Source organism: Carcharodon carcharias, chromosome 5 (genome assembly GCF_017639515.1).
Source record: "Carcharodon carcharias isolate sCarCar2 chromosome 5, sCarCar2.pri, whole genome shotgun sequence".
Taxonomy (NCBI): Eukaryota; Metazoa; Chordata; class Chondrichthyes; order Lamniformes; family Lamnidae; genus Carcharodon; species Carcharodon carcharias.
Window position 1 is genome coordinate 118,033,021 of NC_054471.1, and position 19,461 is coordinate 118,052,481.

General features: G+C 44.5%; 1 long non-coding RNA gene across 2 annotated transcripts in view; it reads left to right on the top strand.

Annotated features, from left to right (window-relative positions):
* The window catches only part of LOC121278455, a 79,916-nt gene that overhangs the window by 48,960 nt on the left and 11,495 nt on the right, over positions 1-19,461 (top strand). For both annotated transcript variants that reach the window (XR_005943151.1, XR_005943150.1), the window contains exon 3: positions 12,338-12,454. This is a non-coding gene — a long non-coding RNA (uncharacterized LOC121278455). The remainder of the gene's footprint in view (positions 1-12,337; positions 12,455-19,461) is intronic.

The following is a 19,461-nucleotide window of genomic DNA, read 5'->3' on the forward strand; positions in this document are numbered from 1 at the left end:
ATGAGTCTTCAACGGTGTTGTCCTCTGCTTTTTCTGAGGTGTCTTCAGGGCTGGATATGAGGGCATGGCTGTTTGTTCCTCTCAGGTGCTTTCCAGAGGTGCCTATGAAAAAAATTAGAGATAACTTCAGCATGGCAAGATACTGAAAGATAGCATAATGGACTCACAGTATAGCTGTTTGAGAGAAGAGCTGGTTCAGCGTCCTCACTTGGGTGTGCGCCGCTCATCTCACTGTCACCACATGCTCGATCCCTGTCCTCTCTGGCCATCATGATGGCGTGCTCCTCATATGGAGTGAGGTTGTTAATTTCAGCCAATCCAGTCTGGGACCTCTCTCGCCTGTTGAGTGCGAGCTTCCTGCAAGAAGACAAATGGACAGAGTATGGGCAGGATGCCTACCAAGGCAGATGATAAGGGTGCCTGCCTTGTATGGGTGGTGAGTGGAGCAGTGTACAGGATGAGGATATAATCTACCACAGGATATGAGCCCAGATGGAGATGTGAAGGTGTGTGTGAGTGAGTGAGTGTTGATGTGCCTTAAGCTGGCACTATTTGAGATCCCTGTGGAGTGCCATCCTGCTAATGCCTGATGGGCTTGTGAATGCGTGAGTTGAGGGTGATAAGATGGTTGACTTACCCTACCAGAAAGGATGAGATCATTTGTCCTCTTCCTGAACTGAATTGCTGCCCTTTTCTGCACTGTGTTTGCGCTGACCAACGAAGACACCACCTCCCAAGCTGGAGTGGTGGCATTGGTTGATCTCCTCTGGCCATTACTGGGGTACAGGACATCCTGGTGGGCCTCAACAGTATCCAACAGGTAGCCTAGCAAAGCGTCATTAAATTTGGGAGCAGCACTTTTCTTGCATTTCGGTGCCATGTCTTCCCTGGGGCTACCCTGGCCTGGAGACATCAAGAAGGCTGTGTGTGAATGCGGTTTAAATATGGCGCCCAGGGGAAAGATCCGCTGAGGTCATGGCTTTTCTCACAGTTTAGGGGTGCAGGGGGGTAGCGGAGGAGGTGGTGGTGCGGGTGATTCGACCAGGCAATATGAGTGCACATATTAACAGTTGGTTTACAACTAAGCTGTGGCTTGGGAGAAGCAATGAAAGGAGGAAACAGTACGGTGTGAAAAGGCATGGAGCCTCTCACCTTTGTTTGTCAATCAGTTCGAGCATTGGGTAGACATGAATAAAGAAAGACTTGCATTTCTTTGGCGTGTTTCACAACCTCAGGATCTCCCAAAGTGCTTTGCAGCTAATTAAGTATTTTTAACATGTAGTCACTATTGTAATGTAGGGAATGTAGTAAAGCATCAGTTGGGTTGTATTCAACAGGAAGAGAACTATAAAAAATAAAATATTATTGGAAAGATGCCATTTTTTACTTAGAAAGATAGAAAGAAAGACCCTTGTTACCTTTGAGACCCAGGAGCATGAGAAGACTTGGAGAAGTCACCTTCACAGGGCTCCATTAAATCCACACGCAGTAAATTTAGGACACAGGACAAACGTGCACTATGTTGTCTACTGTTTAGGATGTTTAAGATGAATGTTTTGTCAAAGTGAAGTGAATTATCAAACATATTACTTTCTCTAGGCATACAAATCTGTTTAATGGGTAAAACATTTATTCAACAGTGGCCTCAAGGAAGTGCTGTGTATCAAACTACATTTGACTTCACATGGTGATCTATTTGTTAAGTATGTCAGCATTGTTAGAAGCTGCAAAGTGTTGACTGAAACTCTTAACCAATAGGAACAGCCAGCCAGTGCCTGAAGCTAAATCTGAAGGCAGCACAGAATACCTTTGATACCTCTTCATTATATTATTGTTTGGGATATTGGCATCTGTAGCCTGTTTCAGGCCTCTGGGATATCCAGAATATTTGTTCTTTCTTTAGCCTGCACGATCACACCCAAATAGATATTTCTTCCCAGCTGTTCAGACTTGTGGGTCAGGAACAGCCTTATTCTGTATCACCTAATGAAGTAAAGCAGCTAGCTTTGGCAAATTGGATAATAACCTTCAATTATCTATATTTGCTAATAGCTGTCAGACATCACATTCCTGTTACACCACTTACAGATATTTATTATAGTTCTGGTACCACTGGAATGACCTTGGATTCCTTTCAATGTTTTATTATTGCCTTACCATATGATTGCCATTAGAATCATCACAATAACCATACATGTTTCATCATAGGTTGTCTGATGTAATGATACTGTAATTTTGATGTTTAGCCATTCCTGGGCACAGTTTGAAATTAAATTGTGTAACACCACTTCTAGTGATTCTCAAATGGCTTGCCTACGTTTCCTGGGGGAAGGTAACGTCCCTGGCTGCTACCTGCTTTTATACTGGGCAGTCGGGTTTTCAGCTGGTCTGTATCCTGTCTGGTACTGGATGCCTTTATAGTTTAATTTTGAAACACCTGATTACAGCAGGAAGCAGTACCAGGCCAGTGGTCGAGAGCAGGATTTTGGGACAAGTGGTGAGGATGGAGGAGCTCCCGTGACCACAAGGAAGCCTAATAAAACCTATCTTTCTGGTCCTGGATCTGTTTGACTCCATGTTGGCTTAGTACAAGTGGCAGGTCAGCTTCCTCATGTAGGGCTGGCTTAAAATGGCAGTGAGGACTCAATCTGTATATTTAAAGCAGGATCCTGCTTCCTCTGGGCGAGCGTCCACTGGCCTGGCATTAACATATTCATTTTTCACTTGTGCGTGGGGATTGGCTGGAGAATGTCTGGTATTCTTGAGCTCTGTGGTCATGCTACTTACATGGTGCTCTCCAGAAACATGGGCACACACAGCTGTCTCCCATGCATGCAACTGAACACATTGAATTGCCGTTATCCTAAGATCACACAACCCAACTTGCAGCTGCAGTGGCAGGATTCCAAATCTGGACTTTGTAAATCCTGGCAGTGTCTGTGTTGTCCAATCCAAAAAAAAGCATTAAACAGCTAGATGTAGCATTATTTAAAAGGCCAGGCACCCTGGTTACAGGTAAATTAAAGTTTTGGTACTTTTGAAAGTGCTTTTGGAGGTGTATTGGTGAGCCCTAGCAAAGGCTGAAGGAGGAATGGGAGCAGCATTTGACATGCCACTGGGCCTGCAGCACCACTGGGAGATAGAACAGAGGCAGTGGAAAGGGCAAGCTCTGTGTTGTATCCTCTGTCAAATTGGAGCTGGACTCTTCCATGTTCCTTGTGAGTGACAGGAGGCTGACTAGCAGGACAGTGAATGCACCCAGTATCTCTTTGTGAATCCCCATCAACCTTCTCCTGTACGGAGCCACATAGAAGCCCCCATCTGAATCCTCTGTAGCAATCATTGTCTTCATCCATTGAGCTGGCAAAGGAACCATTCTTTCCGCTTGGCCTGGTAACAACTTACTCATGTTGAGCAATTCACTGTACTAATTATAGTTTTAATAAACATAGGACTGTAGCTTTAAGAATAATTCAGAGTTTTAAGATCACATGATCTGTGTAAACCAATCAGTTTGTACTGTGGGGAAACTCTTAGAAGGAGTTCTTGTGTTATAGAGCTTGAGGTATACATGTAGTTGCTGCTGCTGTCTTGTAAATAAAGTTCAATGTTTCCAACAGATAGCATGGTAGCCTGGAAAATCAACCTTATAAAACTCAACATGTACTGAGGCGCTGCTTTCAAAACTCCTGCAGTCTTTATTTGAACAGTTCACCTATCCTTCTGATATCCCTGAAAGAATGTGGCAATGCCATCTGGCAAATGCAGCAAACTCACCAATGCATCTCTAAAAGCACTTTCAAAAGTACTTTAAGACATTCGGATAGAAAATGTTCCAAACATTTATGCTTAACTTCAAGTATCTACAGTGCTAGTGTCTGAACTAATGTCTGCAAACATCAGATCAAGTGTTGAGGCCTCTTTCTCAGTGCTGTGCTGTTGTTCTCTTTCCTCCTCATTGACTTCAGTTTTACTGGGATTCTTGATGTCACATTTGGTTGAATGCTACCTAGATGTCAATGTCAGTTATACACAATGCATGACTAAAACTCTGCTCTAATGTCCATGTTTGCACTAAGACTGTAGTGAAGTCTAGAGTCAAGTAGTCGTGGCAGAATCCACATTGAGCAGATAATTGCTGAGTGTTATAATCTGGTTAAGGACCAGTAACCTTTTCTTTAAAGTAGACACAATTTAAAATTCAAGTTATCAAATAGGAGAATAAAGCTGCAAAATTCCACATTTTTAAAAATAAACTTTACTACGCAAAGCCGGAAAAGTAAAGCAATTTACAATAGCTATATTATGCTCTAACACTCATAATTAACATGAGATAAATATGAAATAACAGGCAAACTGTGGTCGAACACATCACACTGCACCTTAAATAACAGATGCGATCAAGACAGATCCTGCGAATTTCTCAGCAAACCACCCAGATGGAAGTAACCAATATCTCCTTAAAGTCTCCTTAAAAATGTTCCCCTCACGAGGGATTTGAACTCTTCACTTTTGAAGATCTAGCCTGTGAATTCCCTCCAAAACCATTCTGCCATGGATTGCCTCAATGACAGCTCACGTCCCAATGGTTCAATCTCTTCTGAGACTGTGTTCTGCAGGATTCATCAAGTTTTACTCCCACCTCTAATTACTGGCAAAATTCCATGTCTTTCACAAACCGCTAGCTTCACTAATCTGGGTTTTTCCAAATTTCAGTCTCCTGGTTACATCTAGACGTAAATAGATCCCCAGGCCTCTCTGAGCTCTAGTTGCCTGGCACGGAACCAGTGACCTTCTGGCACCTTCTGAGTTCCCCAGGATTCCTCTGAGCCCAAACTTGCTGGTGTCTCCTAACGGATTCCCTGCAAACCAAATGAGGCCCAAACTGCAACCAACTCCCACTCCCACTCTTAGTAAATACACAGATATATTGAAACCAGAGAAGCTGCTTAAGCACTACCCATCTCTATGATGATGTAGCCTTTCAGGGTTCACTGCATGTTTTAAACTAATTTAACTCTAACTCCAAAAACTAAACATCTCTCTGGACTACACATCTTTGCAAGCAGTGTAGGCATCACGTCTTCAGCCAAGCAAGCCCACCTGTTGTTTTAGTATCTTACCTTTGTGGTTGTTAACCGGGGAAGCAGTTGAGTGAGGGAGGCGGTGGCATAGTGGTAATGGATGAGTAATCCAGTGGCCCAAGCTAATGCACTGGGAACACCACCGCCTGCAAGTTCACATCCAGTCACTCAACATCTTGACTTGGAACTGTATTGCCATTCCTTCACCATTGCTGTGTAAAAGCCCTGGAACTCCCTATTCAACAGCATTGTGGATGTTCCTGCAACACATAGGCCCAGATTTCACCCTGACGGAGAGCCTCTCCCTCATTTTGAAAATCCTGGAAATGGCCGAAAATCCTAAGTCCAGTCACCGAACCTGGCATTTCCCATCTTAGCAGGCGTGGTACTGAAGTCAGGCTGGGGTTTGCGCATGCATGATTTGTGGGGGAAGTTGTCTCCACTGAAGTGGGATTTTGGAAGAACTGGAGCATGGAATCTGGAGTGTGCAGATTAGAATGGATATGAGGAGGTCTGAACTTATGGATTCTTATAGGTACCCATTTGGATAGGGTTTCAGGACACCTTTGGAAGAAGTAAGTCAACCTTTGGGAAAGTTAAGTCACCCTTTGGGATAATTAAAAGTGAACATGATTATGCACTTTTTACACATAAATTCATTAGAACTGTCAAGCTGTAAAAAAAGGTATCCAGCTGCCCAAGAAATGTCTAACTGTCAAGGAAATGTTGGAGCTGTTCAGCTGTCAAGGAAATGTTGGAGCTGTCCATCTGTTAAATCTGTCAAAGCTATCCAGGAAATGTCAAACCTGTAAAAGTTACCCAGGAAGTATCAATGCTGTTAAGGAACTGTCCAAGGGTACTATATTAGTTGGCTTGGAGGGGTTAAGGAAAAATTGTTGTGGAGGCATGAGTTGGCACTAAGTTGACATAAGGGAATGGGGCAATGGAGGTATGTAGAGGGGCATTATGTTGGCATAGATGTGTGAGGGGCCATGGGGGCGAGTAGAGGGTAACTAAGTTGGCATAGGGGACATGGGTTGGCATTGAGAGTATGTGGGAGCTCAGGGTGCGAGGGGCAAGGGCAGGAGGGATCTCTTTTGTTTATTATTATTTTCCATTTATGTAAACACATTGCCAAGACATAGAGGCAAGCCTTGCACCCAGCCCGCCTCTGTACCCAGTAGTCTGCAGATTCATTCCAGGGTCACCTACCCCGAATCCTTTTCAGCCCACCATTAACCCCCCACCCCGACTGAAAATCCAACCTGTGGATGGGTTCGTTGAGCCGGGAAATCTCCCAATCCGGGAACAAAAATCTGGTCTATGAACTGGAGCAGCTCAGTGTGGCTCACCAATTAGGGATGGGCAATAAATGTAGCCTAGCCAGTGATGCCCACATCCCAAAAATGAATTCTTAAAAATCAATTGAGCTCCAGCCTTTTAAGTGTTAACAGGCTCCATGCTGCTGTAGTTGCATTTATCCTATTTTCCACAGCTAAACTCTAATATTCCCAGAACTAAGCATTACCTCTAAAAGATCAAAATGAACCATAAACTAAATATTCATGACATAAGTTAGTGTCACTTAGTAACATTGTTGATGATACCTTCTCACTTTGCTGCTTTATTGGAGGTGGTTCAGAGGAGGTTTACTAGATTGATACCTGGAATGAGCAGGTTGTCTTATGAGGAAAGGTTAGATAGACTGGGCTTGTTTCCACTGGAGTCTAGACGAGTGAGGGGTAACTTAATTAAAGTGTATAAGATCTTAAATGGTCTTGACAAGGTGAACATAGATTGGATGTTTCCTCTTGTGTGTAAGTTCAGCACTAAGGGGCACAGTTTTATAATTAGGGGTCACTCTTATAGGACAGAGGACAAATATTTTCTCTCAAATGGTTGTGCAGCTTTCAAACCCTGCCTCAGAAACCAGTGAAAGCAAGGTCACTGAATATTTTTAAGGCAGAGGTAGATAGATTCTTGTTAGGCAAGGAAAGCAAAGGCTATCGAGTGTAATTGGGAATTCGGAATACAAACAGATCAGCCATGATCTTATTGAATGGCGGAGCAGACTTGAGGGGCCGAATAGCCTACTTTTCTGCTCCTATTTTGTATGTTTGTATGGCTGGGAGTAGACTGATCAGTGGAGGGTTAGCCAGTTTGCATTTGTCCTGCTTCGTATGGACGTGAAATACCTTGACAATTTTTCATATTATCATTTAGATATTGTTGTAGCTGTACCGGAACAGCTTGGCAAGGGGCACTGTTCAATTTTGCACTGGCTGTAGTAGAACTGCAACTGAACCAAAGCGAATTTTTAAAGTCTCAGGCAAAAGATTTGAATCCTTAGAAATTTTAATGTTAGCAAAAACTTTGGCATTGGCTTTTTGCTTTTGCTAATCTTAGTGATAGAGTCACAGAGTCATAGTGGTTTACAGCACAGAAAAAAGCCCTTTGGCCCATCAAGACTGCGCCGATCGAACAAGTACCTAATTATTCTAATCCCATTTTCCAGCTCTAGGTCCACAGCCTTGTATGCCATGGCATCGCAAGTGAACATCTAATTACTTCTTAAATATTATGAGGGTTTCTGCCTCTACCACCATTTCAGGCAATGAGTTCCAGATTCCCACCATCCTCGGGGTGAAAAAATTCTTCCTCACATCCTCTCTAAACCTCCTGCCCCTTACCTTAAATCTATGCCCCCTGGTTATTGATCCCTCCAAGAAGGGGAAAAGTTCCTTCCTTTCTACCCTATCTATGCCCCTCATAATTTTTTACACTTCAATCATGTCCCCCTCAATCTCCTCTGCTTCAGGGAAAATAACCCCATTCTATCCAATCTCTCCTCATAACTAAAACTCTCCAGCCCAGGCAATATCCTGGTAAATCTCCTCTGTACTCTCTCTAGTGCATTTCACATCCTTCCTATAATGCACATTCCAGAGCTGCACGCAATATTCTAGCTGTGGCCTAACCAGCATTTTATACCATTCCAGCATAACCCCCCTGCTCTTATATTCTATGCCTCGGCTAATAAAGGCAAGTATCCCATTTTCCAGCACAAGGCCCATAGCCTTGTATGCCATGGCATTGCAAGTGCACATCTAACTACTCCTTAAATATTATGAGGGTTTCTGCCTCTACCACCATTTCAGGCAGAGTGTTCCAGATTCCCACCATCCTTGGGGTGAAAAAATTCCTCACATCCTCTCTAAACCTCCTGCCCCTTCCCTTAAATCTATGCCCCCTGGTTATTGATCCCTCCAACGAGGGGAAAAGTTCCTTCCTGTCTATCCTATGCCCCTCATAGCCATCTATTCTATACTTAAGGGACCAGTGGACATGTATACCAAGGTCCCTCTGATCCTCAGTACTTCCTAGGGTCCTACCATTCATCGTGTATTCCCGTGCCTTGATTGTCCTGCCCAAGTGCGTCACCTCACATTTATCCGGATTAAAGTCCATTTGCCACTGATCAGCCCAATTGACCAGCCTGTCTATGTCCTCCTGTAACCTAAGGCTACCCTCTTTACTATTTACCACCCCACCAATTTTCGTGTCATCCGTGAACTTACTGATCAACCCTCCTACATTCAAGTCTAAATTGTTTATATGTACCACAAACAGCAAGGGACCCAATACTGATCCCTGTGGAACCCGACTGAGCACAGGCATCCAGTCACAAACAACACCACCACCCCCCCCCCTCCCTCCGCCCCCCCGCCCCTCTACCTCACGACCATCACCCTCTGCTTCCTGCCACTCAGCCAATTCTGGATCCAATTTGCCAGATTGCCTTGGATCCCATGGTCTCTTACCTTCGTTATCAGTCTCCCAAGTGGAACCTTATCAAAAGCCTTGCTGACGTCCAAGTAGACTACGTCAAATGCATTGCCCTCATCTACACACCTGGTCACTCTCTCCTGTGGCCAGAGGGATATTGAAAATTATTGCCAGCGCCTCTGCTATCTGCTCCCTTGCCTCACTCAACAGCCTGAGATACACTTAATCAGGGCCTGGAGATTTATGTACTTTTAAGCCTACCAGACTGCTTAGAACCTCCTCCATTTCTATACTAATTTCTTTAATTATATCACAGTCCTTCTGCCTGATTTCCATATCCACGTCATCCCTCTCCCTTGTGAACACAAAGTATGCATTTAGAACCCTACCTACATCTTGCGGCTCCACACACAAATTACCATAATGGTCCTTAATGGGCCCTACTCTTTCCCTAGTTATCCTCTTACTCTTAAAGTACTTGTAAAATAACTTTGGATTTTCCTTTATTTTACCTGCCAATATTTTTTCATGCCCCCTTTTTGCTCTCTTAATTTCCTTTTTAAGTTTCCCCCTACACCTTCCTCTAGGGCTTCCACTGTTTTGAGCCCTCAGTGTCTGCCATAAGCCTCCCTTTTTCTCTTTATTCAATCCTGTATATCCCTCAACATCCAGGGTTCCCTGGATTTGTTAGTCCCACCATTTATCTTTGCTGGAATATGTTGGCCCAGTATTCTCCCTATTTCCTACTTGAATGAGTCCCCTGCTCTGATGCAGATTTATATAAAAGTAGCTGCTTTCAGTCAACTCTGGCCAAATCATATCTGTTCTTATTAAAATCAGCCTTCCCCCAATTTAGAACTCTGATTTCTGGCCTATCCTTGTCCTTTTCCATGACAACCTTGAATCTAATGTAGTTATGACCACTATCTGCAAAATGCTCCCCCACTGATACCTCTACCACTTGCCCGGCTTAATTCCCAAAATTAAGTCCAGGACCACCCCCCCTCATGTAGGATCTTCTATGTACTGGCTTAAAAAGCTTTCCTGGATGCATTTTAAGAATTCTGCTCCCTCTAAACCTATCACACTATGACTAACCCAGTTAATGTCGGGGAAGTAAAAATCTCCCACTATTACTATCCTATTATTTTCAGACTTCTCTGAAATTTGCCTACATATCTGTTCTTCTATTTCTCTCTGACTGTTTGGGAGCCTATAGTACACTCCCAGCAATGTGATTGCTCCTTTTTTGTTTTTAAGTTCTACCTATATGGCTAAATTTGAGGAGCCTTCTAAGATGTCATCCCTCCTTACTGCTGTAATTGAATTCTTGATCAATATTGCAATACCCACTCCTCTTTTACCTCCTTCCCTGTCTCGCCTGAAGACCCTATATCCTGGAATACTGAGCTGCCAATCCTGCTCATCTCTCAACCATGTCTCTGTGACAGCAATGGCATCATACTTCCATGTGTTATTTTGTGCCCTCAGCTCATTTGCTTTATTCGTCAGACTCCTTGCATTAAAATAAATACAAATCAACCTTGCCAAACTCCCTTGTGCCTTAACTGGCTTATAATTTCTATACTTTCCAGACTCACTTGCTCTCTCTTCTAATTTTGGCTGTGCATCTCCCCCTGCTGAACCTCCTCTCAGGATCCCATCCTCTTGTCAAGTTAGTTTAAACCCTCTCCAACAGCATTAGCAAACCTCCCAGCAAAGATGTTGGTCCCATTCCGGTTCAGGTGCAACCTGTCCGCCTTGTACAGGTCCCACTGCCCCCAGAAACGCTCTCAATGCCCCAGAAACCTAAAGACCTCCCTCTTGCACCATCTCTCCAGCCACGCATTCATCTGGACTAACCTCCTATTCCTATACTCACTAATGTGTGGCACCAGAAGTAATCCAGAGATTACTACCTTTGAGGCCCTGTTTTTTAACCTGCCCCCTAGCTCCATAAACTCTGCTTGCAGGACGTCATCCCTCTTTCTACCTATTTCGTGGTCCTAACATGTACCATGATCTCTGCCTGTTTGCCCTCCCCCTTTAGAAAGCTCTGCAGCCGTTCAGTGACATCCTTGACCCTGGCACCAGGGAAGCAACACACCATCCTGGAGTCACGTCTACAGCCGCAGAAACTATCGAGTCTCCTACCACTATTGCTCTTCCCCTCTTTAACCTCCCCTCACTGTGCAGCTAAAATATAACTGATATTATCACCAGCGAGCAAAGCTACAATGCGTAAGTATAAAGGTGGTTTGCCAGACAAAGACCGCAGTCTTTCAGTTCTGCATCAAATTCAGCAAGAACTGGTTTTGATTAATCTATAATATGATAGCACCAGTAAGTGTGCTCAGCTGAGGAAACTTGTGAAAGTGCACTGTTTTGTTTCTGTTGGATTCTAGTCACCAGTTTGTTGGATCCTGTTTGCACACTTGTTGTAAGGGGTGGCTGATTTGGTACTAATGATAGAGTTGAGTAGCCGAGACTTCATAGCTGAAAACTCTGTGTTTATTTACAAAGGTACTTAGCAGCAACTGAACATGCACTAGCACTTCAAACTCTATCTATATAGTACTCCAACTACTAATGACTGACTACAGACTACCAACTACATAGGTAGCCCACGTTACTCTGCTATTGGATACTAAGATCATGTGATCTTCCATTATAAAATTCTTCTTAAAGGTATATTACACTCCGATTACCAGTTTCTGCATTTTAAAAAGAAATAATATAAAATAAATTATCTTAACAGGAATGTTTTATGAAGAAAGCTTTCATATGAAGTCAATGCTTTCACTGAAAAGTACCATGTACATTTACCGTGACATTTCACCCATGGTTGCCCATTTAGAAGTCATTCAGGTTCTCTTGTTCAAAGATCCTTGTTTTCTTTTTAAATGAATTAACATTTAAAATAAGTTTTTGAGGGCCTCTGATATTGTTAAACTACTTTCTGTTCATGCCAAAATTGTCCAGTGACTTTACGTGTCATGAGACTAATGCCAGATGATGTGGAATGATAATGATGTGCGAGCTGAGAAAACAGAACAACCAATCGCCTTACTGTCTTAATTGGCAGTCTTTCTTTTATTATGTCTATGTTATGCTTTTCTGTATCAAAATGTTGTTACGACCAGGTGAGGTAGGGTGAATGACTCCCCTCTTTGCCCTCTCTTCGCTTGACCACATCAAAGGGTTGGTTTTCATGTTAACATTTCAGGTTAGTACATTTCTTTGGAACTTGGGAATCTGTTCTGATGAAATATTGTTGACCTGAAACATTAACTCTATTTCTCACTCTGCAGATGCTGCCGGACTTGCTGAGTATTTTTAGCATATTCTGTTTTTGCTTCAGATTTCCAGCATCCAGAGTATTTTGCTTTTATGATTATATACTGCTGTTTTCTAATCACATATTGATATTTCTTTTTCCAGTTTTATCAATTTTTCTCTGATTTTAGACATTTGAAATTATGGCTCAACATAAGATTATATTACACTGCCTGTTGCTGTTGCTCGTCTGTCAACGTGCAGAAGTTGAAGTTGGTCGGCCACATAGTTCAAATCCTCCTCTTTTGGTGAGTAGCCACCTTCCTATAAACTGTGTGTCACAGAAAGCAAAACAACTAAAATTCTACTTCACATCATATTTTTTCGCTCTGCTCCTACTTGGAGATGACTCCAGCCTAAAACAATCAATGTGAAATGTGATACACACTTCATAAAGGAAATGTACCTTTGTCCCTCTGCATAGGCAAAATCTCACAGTTAGGGAAGCAGCCATGACAACAGAGATTCCTTACCATGCACATTGCTGTGCCAGATGTTTACAATCATCTCTCTCTAAACTCTCTTTGGGGTTAGAAATTCACAGCCTTTCTGGCTCATTGCTACAATAACTTCAGCAAGGACCATAATTCAGGTTGGAACCTGCTTATTAGGCCTGGCCATAACATGAGAGTTTCCTGGATGATCTGGTAGGAGTGGAGTCCTTGTCTGCCCTGAACAAGGCAACAGAGAGAAGAGGGGTCAGGGCTAGGGGTGGCGACTCCCTACGGCAGGAGCTCCTGTATGTCTGGCCTCAGAAGGACCCAATGTTTCACTGGTGGCGGTATGTCTGTGAGTAAAAAGGGCAGAATTGGAACCCATATGGAAATCTAGGGCAGGATTGTAGCTTAAATCCTCCAAAAAAGATAACATGTATAAATATGGTCTTTTCATGAAGGGATTGTTGGAGCCAATCTTTGCACATTCCACAAAAGAGGAGGTCCAGTACCACATCCCCCTCATCTTCTGGAATCTTTTATTTATGTTAACATTCTGCTAGGGGCTCGAGGTGAGTCTCTGGTGGGATGTGAAATAAAGAACCTCATTGGTGGACCCCATCTTCTCACCTTGATTTGATATTTTTGAGAATGAGCTATGAATGCTCTGCTGCTGCCCATTTCTAAAATACACACCTGACAACAACTGCAAATTTACTGCACCAAACCTGAACAAAACTCAATCCCTCTGCTTAAAACTTAGACCACAAAATTATTTCGTTGGAAAACAGTGAGCAATTGTTTGGCATGTTAGAAACTCCTCACACCGCCATCTGAGTGAAGGTGCTAACCTGTTAAGGTAAAGCTGAAATAATAGATCAAGCAATTTCAAGAATGTGTATTAAATATTTATGCTTGTTATTCCACAATCTTGTTGGAATGTCACAGAGAATGAAACTATACTGGGTGGAATAGTCGGAGATTTGCACGAAGTGCATTAGTGGGTGGGGAATAGGGCACTTACCCATTGGTGGCAATGGCAGCTTCTCACGCCATATCGTCCCAAACCCACTGCATTGGTTATGCATTCCTGGGAACACACCGTTTCAATGGTGGGCAAGTACTCATTTGCCCGCCACACCATCACCTCGCCACTTCATCACATCGGGCATCATATTTAAAGTGCAGCTATGTGCACATCTCTCAGTGTTTCCAGCCCATGAATGCTGCATGAAAGACAGGGCGGTACTCGAAAGTCAAAAAGACTGCAGCCCCCAGGTTTAGTGATGCATCCCTCAAGCCCCTTTTTTTTTGCTGTGAAAGCCCATTGTGATGTCCACTATCATTGCTCTGGCTACAGGTTGGGCAGAGGCATCACCAATCCAGCATGGGAGGTAGTGGCAGCGGTGTCAGTGCCAACGCCCTGTAAAAGAGGACAGCCACTCCGTGCCGCTACAGGATGAATAGTCTTACCTGTTCTGCCAGGGTAAATCACTCTTCTCATCACTCTCAACTCACACTCACAAACCCATCACACATCCATAGGGATCTCACACCTCAAGGGAAAGCACCACTAACTCTCACACACACCCTCACATCTCCATCAGGCTCATATCTCTGGAGCTCATGTGCTCATTCTGTCCATGGCTCTGCTCACCACACAAACATTCCACACTGTGCAATGCAATGTGCTCTGCTCACGCTCTCTCCATCTGTTTTCATGCAGGAGAAGCTGGCTCACATCAGTAGGGAGAGGCCCCAGACAGGAGGGTGGAGTGGCCCACATTAGCCCCTCACTCACTTTGAGGAGCCATCATGCTGACTGGTAAGGCCATGGGCCATGCCTGCGGTGACTGTGATTTCAGGGGCAAACATCCTTGTGAGGATCCTGCACCACAGCACCTCTCTCTCGACGCAAATGGGAGTGCTCTCTCTCTGCTGCGTTTGACTCTGCTGCCATATACTAATTATTTCTACTTTGGTTCACAGGGAGCTCTGCCAAGTGACTGACACCCTCAGCCAGCCAGTCCCTCAGCTCCATCCAGGTCGTCACCTCCAACCAAGAGGACACCTCCTCCATTGAAGAGATGGAAATAAGCAGCCTGGAAGACCCGTCACAGTGCATTACCCACACCCTCCACCAGTGTGGAGACACACACCTCTCTGGGACCTAGATCTAGAGCAGACTCAGGTTCACAACCTGGTGGTCACTGCATAGACACATGTCCGCAACAGGAGGAAGCAGGTTCAGCCCAGCTCCCTGGCACTCGGAGGACTGCTGGGGAAGATGCACCTGTGAGGTCCGAGTCAGATGACGAACCTCTGGATTAGGCCTTCCAACTCATCCTGGAGAATCAGCAGAAGGCGGGGCAGCATCATGCAGAGCTGTTGGAAGTTCTCAATAGAGTGGCTCACGACTCGAAGGAGTACACCTGTCTGTTCTCTGATGAAGCGGTGCCCACATGTACATGTATGGAGATCTCCATGGTGAGGATGGCAGACACCATGGAGACCCTGGTCCAGCAGAATGCAGAGATGTGAACAGGCCTGTACTCCATCGCAGTGGCAATGGGTGAGTTCCTGCAATGGCAACACGAGAGAGAAACGGGGCACCTTGACACCCCTCCAGGTGTTCCTTCCCCTCCAGAAGTCAAGCCAGGGCTGGTGGCAACCTAAAGGGAGGAGGAATGGCAGCTGGACATCCCTGGGTCATCCAATTAGTAACCTCAGAGGTTGTCCCCTCACTCCTAGTCCCTTTTGCCTGTGAGTGCCTCAACCTCGTCCCACAGGGGGAGCAGCTGGCAACAAGTGATTCTGGAGGGAGAAGTGTATATGTGGCAGGGCCTTTCAGAGCCTTGTGCAAGCACTCTCCCACACACACAGATCTTTCATGCACCACACTCACCTCACTGTCCTGAGCATTTTCAATGCTGCCTGCTGGGGTTCGCTTTCAGTTGTCCATCTGAGCTGACCTGCATCTCCGCTCACCCACTGATCACACCCCCATGTAGCATCTGACCCCACCCACCACGACTGTCATTTTACTTTCGATTTAGATAGCATGTTAATAATTGAATTTTTCATTTGTTCTCCCATTCTTTCCCCTCCCCCAGTCACCCATTTCCTTCCCCGCGTCACTGTTGACCCCTCCTCGCATCACCTTCCACCTCCCCTCCATGACCTACTAGCCCCAACCCTTTTCCTTCGGGGTTGTCCAGGTGAATGTTCACATTCCTCTCTTTCCCGAAAACCCCATCCCCATCCACGTTAACCTCCCTGACCTCCTCCTTCTCACCCCAAGAGCCCGTGTCTGCCTCTGGGTCCCCACCAACCATCCTCACCGTCCCTTCTACTGCTACATCGCACCCTCACCCTCCCACCATACCGCCTCACTCTGCCCTCGGTCATTCTCACCATTCCCTCACCACGCCCACCCTCAGTTCACTCCTCAGGAGGCAGTCAAGGACATATCAGAGCCCCCCTCTCTTGTACAATCACCTAGACATCTCCCCCCCACCCCTCGGACTCCTTCCGCCCTTGGAACCCCCTTGCCAGCCCCCCCTCCCCCACCTACCCCGGAGTCTGCCCCCTTAGTGCCTTAGTCCTCCCCGCTTCTCCATCCCTGGGCTCCACCCCCTGCTTAGTCCATCCCCCTTCCTGACTCCTTCAGACACCCTTACTTCTTCCACTACCCTTAGTCCTTGCCCCCTCCCTTCTCTTTCCTCCAGCCTTACTTCTTCCTCCAGCCTTACTCCTCCCTCTCTCCGCACTCATTCCTCCCACTGGACTACCTCCCTTCTCCGCATTCCTTCCTTCCCTGGATTCCCTCCCCTCTCTGCACTCCTTCCCGTCTCTGAACTGCTTCCCTTACACCTTACACACCCCTTTACATCTATCTCCCCAGTTGACATCTTCACTCCCATTACCCCCTCCTCCCTATACACTCTCACCTCCTCCCAACCTTGCCCCCCCGACACCTTTATTCCTCCCCTTCCAATCTCCACCCCCCCACAACACTTTCTGTCCCCCACAACGTCACCCAACAACATCTTTTTTGCCCCCTCCCAACCTCAAGCCCTTCTGGCAGGGGCGCGAGGCAAGTCTCTGGTGGGATGTAAAACAATGACCCCACCTTCTCACCTTGATTTGATATATTTAAGAATGAGATATGAATGCTCTGCTGCTGTACATTTATAAAACCTGATCACAACTACAAATTTACTGCTCCAAACCTGAACAAAACTCAATCTCTCCGCTTAAGACTCAGACCATGAAATTATTTCATTGGAAAACAGTGAGCAAATGTTTGGAATGTTAGAAACTCCTTGCACCGCCATCTGAGTGAAGGTGCTAACCTGTTAAGGTAAAGCTGAAATAATAGATCAAGCAATTTTGGGTAAGTGTATTAAATGTCTATGCCTGTTATTGCATAATGTTGTTGGAATGTCACAGAGAATGAAACTGTACTGTCATATTTATAAGGAATACATATGTTCTGGTTATTCATTTAAATGAATCAATGACTGTTTAAACAGAGGAATTTCACTCTGACAGACTTTTGTACACAAATAATACAGAGCAATTTCCGCTGCACTGTTTGGAGTCACAAAAGGGAACTTAACTTTCATATACAATTGCACCATAAATGGAATGAACTTCTAAAGTAGAGTTTTGTCCATCAGGGTTGGTAGGATTTTCTGTCTATTCAAATTGGACCGAATGTATCTCTAGTGGATGAGACTCTGCAGCAAAGTTCAAGTTCATAACATTTATGCTGGCGTGTCATTTAAATGTAAACTATTGTGCAAGCCAAAAAAGTTTGTCAATTCACTGATTGAGATTGGTGAAAGAAAAGCTTGCATTTATATAGCAACTTTCATGTTCTCAAGAAGTCCCAAATCATTTTACAGCCAATGAAACGCTTTTGAAATGTAGTCACTGTTGCAATGTAGGAAACAAGGTACCCAATTTGTTCACAGCAATCTCCCACATACAGCAATGTGATAAAGACCAGATCATCTTTTTTAGTGATTCTGGTTGAGGGATAAATATTAGTAAGGTTGGGAGAACTCGCCTACTCTTCTTTGACTAGTACCATGGGATCCTGTCTATCTGAAAAATACTCCTCTGACAATGTGGCAACTCAACAGTAGTACACTCCAGTGTTGGCCTCAATTTTGTACTCAAGTCTGTGGAGTGGGCCTTAAATCTACAAGCTTCTAATTCAGAGGTGAGAGAGGTGAGTTACAGCTGTATCATTATCTAATACTACAAATTGATTAAAAATGTCCACATTATGAATGAATGGAAGGCTGCTAATGTGCAGAACTTTGAAAAAAATCAATGTCCAAATTACAGCACAGTTCACTCAACAAATGGTAGCAACAGGCACGTTTTTTAAAATGTCCATTCTTAATAGCCGGCTAACACTGTTACACACAAAAATCCATGTGTCATTGGCACCTGTTTAATTTCTGCATGCTGTTGCTACCAATTATTCAAAAGTCCCACCTCCTGTTGTAAAGCTTGCTGCGATAGATGCAAGCAATTATGTTGCTGTTGAATTATTAGCTAAAAGCATTTTACATTGCTGTGAATAGAGGCAGATTTCTACATTTCATAAATCTTGATATTTAGGATGGAGGATAAGATATTACATTTGGCCTGCCTAAGTAGTTGATTTCAAGCTCAAGTAAGATTTTTTTGCTTGAGATTGGTAAAAACATCTTTTTTCATTCATGGGATATGGACATCGCTGGCTCAGCCAGCATTTATTGCCTATCCCTATTGCCCTTGCTCAGAGAGCATTTAAGAGTCAATCACATTGTTGTGGGTCTGGAGTCACATGTAGGCCAGACCAGGTAAGGACAGCAGATTTCCTTTCCTAAAGGACATTAGTGAGCCAGATGGGTTTTTACAACAATTGGCAATGGTGTCATGGTCATCATCAGGCTTTTAATTCCAGATTTTTATTGAATTCGAATTCCGTCATCTGTCATGGCAGGATTCAAACCTGGGTCCCCAGAGCATTACACTGGATCTCTGGATTACTAGCCCAGCAACAATGCCACTATGCAATCGCAAAGGGCCTTTACAACCAAAAAACAGGGCGTGCTTTATCACATTCAACTTGACTAGTTTGAACCTTGGTGCCAGCATTGTTCAACTCCTTCTACCATCAAGAACCCAGTTATGAATATAAAACAAAATGGAGTCTAAATTGAATAGCACCCCCGCCCCCCCCCAACCAAACTGAGTGCGGTGATCACCCTGCGTGAGTAACCTACCCCTTTGATTGAAATGAAGGCAGCGTGCAAACATCATGCTACCTGCTCATGTTAATGATAGCTACATGCAGCCAGCCCTAACTGTGATGCCCAATGGCTACACATGTCATCAGGGGCCCAAAATTATAGCTTCCTCGCAACACTCAAATCTAGCATGTGCCTTTTAAAAGAGATGTGCGTTGTGGCTGGAGCAGCTGGTGACAGCAGATTCTTGCACCACAAAGCCATTGCTGCTCCCCCTGGGCAACACTTTAGCAATCTGAGAAATCTGTCAGAAGATAGATTGCTAAACTGCTGTCACACCCCACATGTCGCTTTGAACTCTGGTATCCATGCTATGCTGGCTGCACTCTATGCCTGCTTGGGAGTAAGCTGAGATTTCATGGCCTCAGTATAAGCTTCCACTGCAGTTCTCTAATGTTGAATTGCTGCTGCCAGGGAAGCTACAATATCTGCTACCAGTCACTGGTGATAGAGTTGGAAAGGAGAGACTCCAGCTGTGTACAAACTGTGTACAAACTCCTGTGCCAAGTT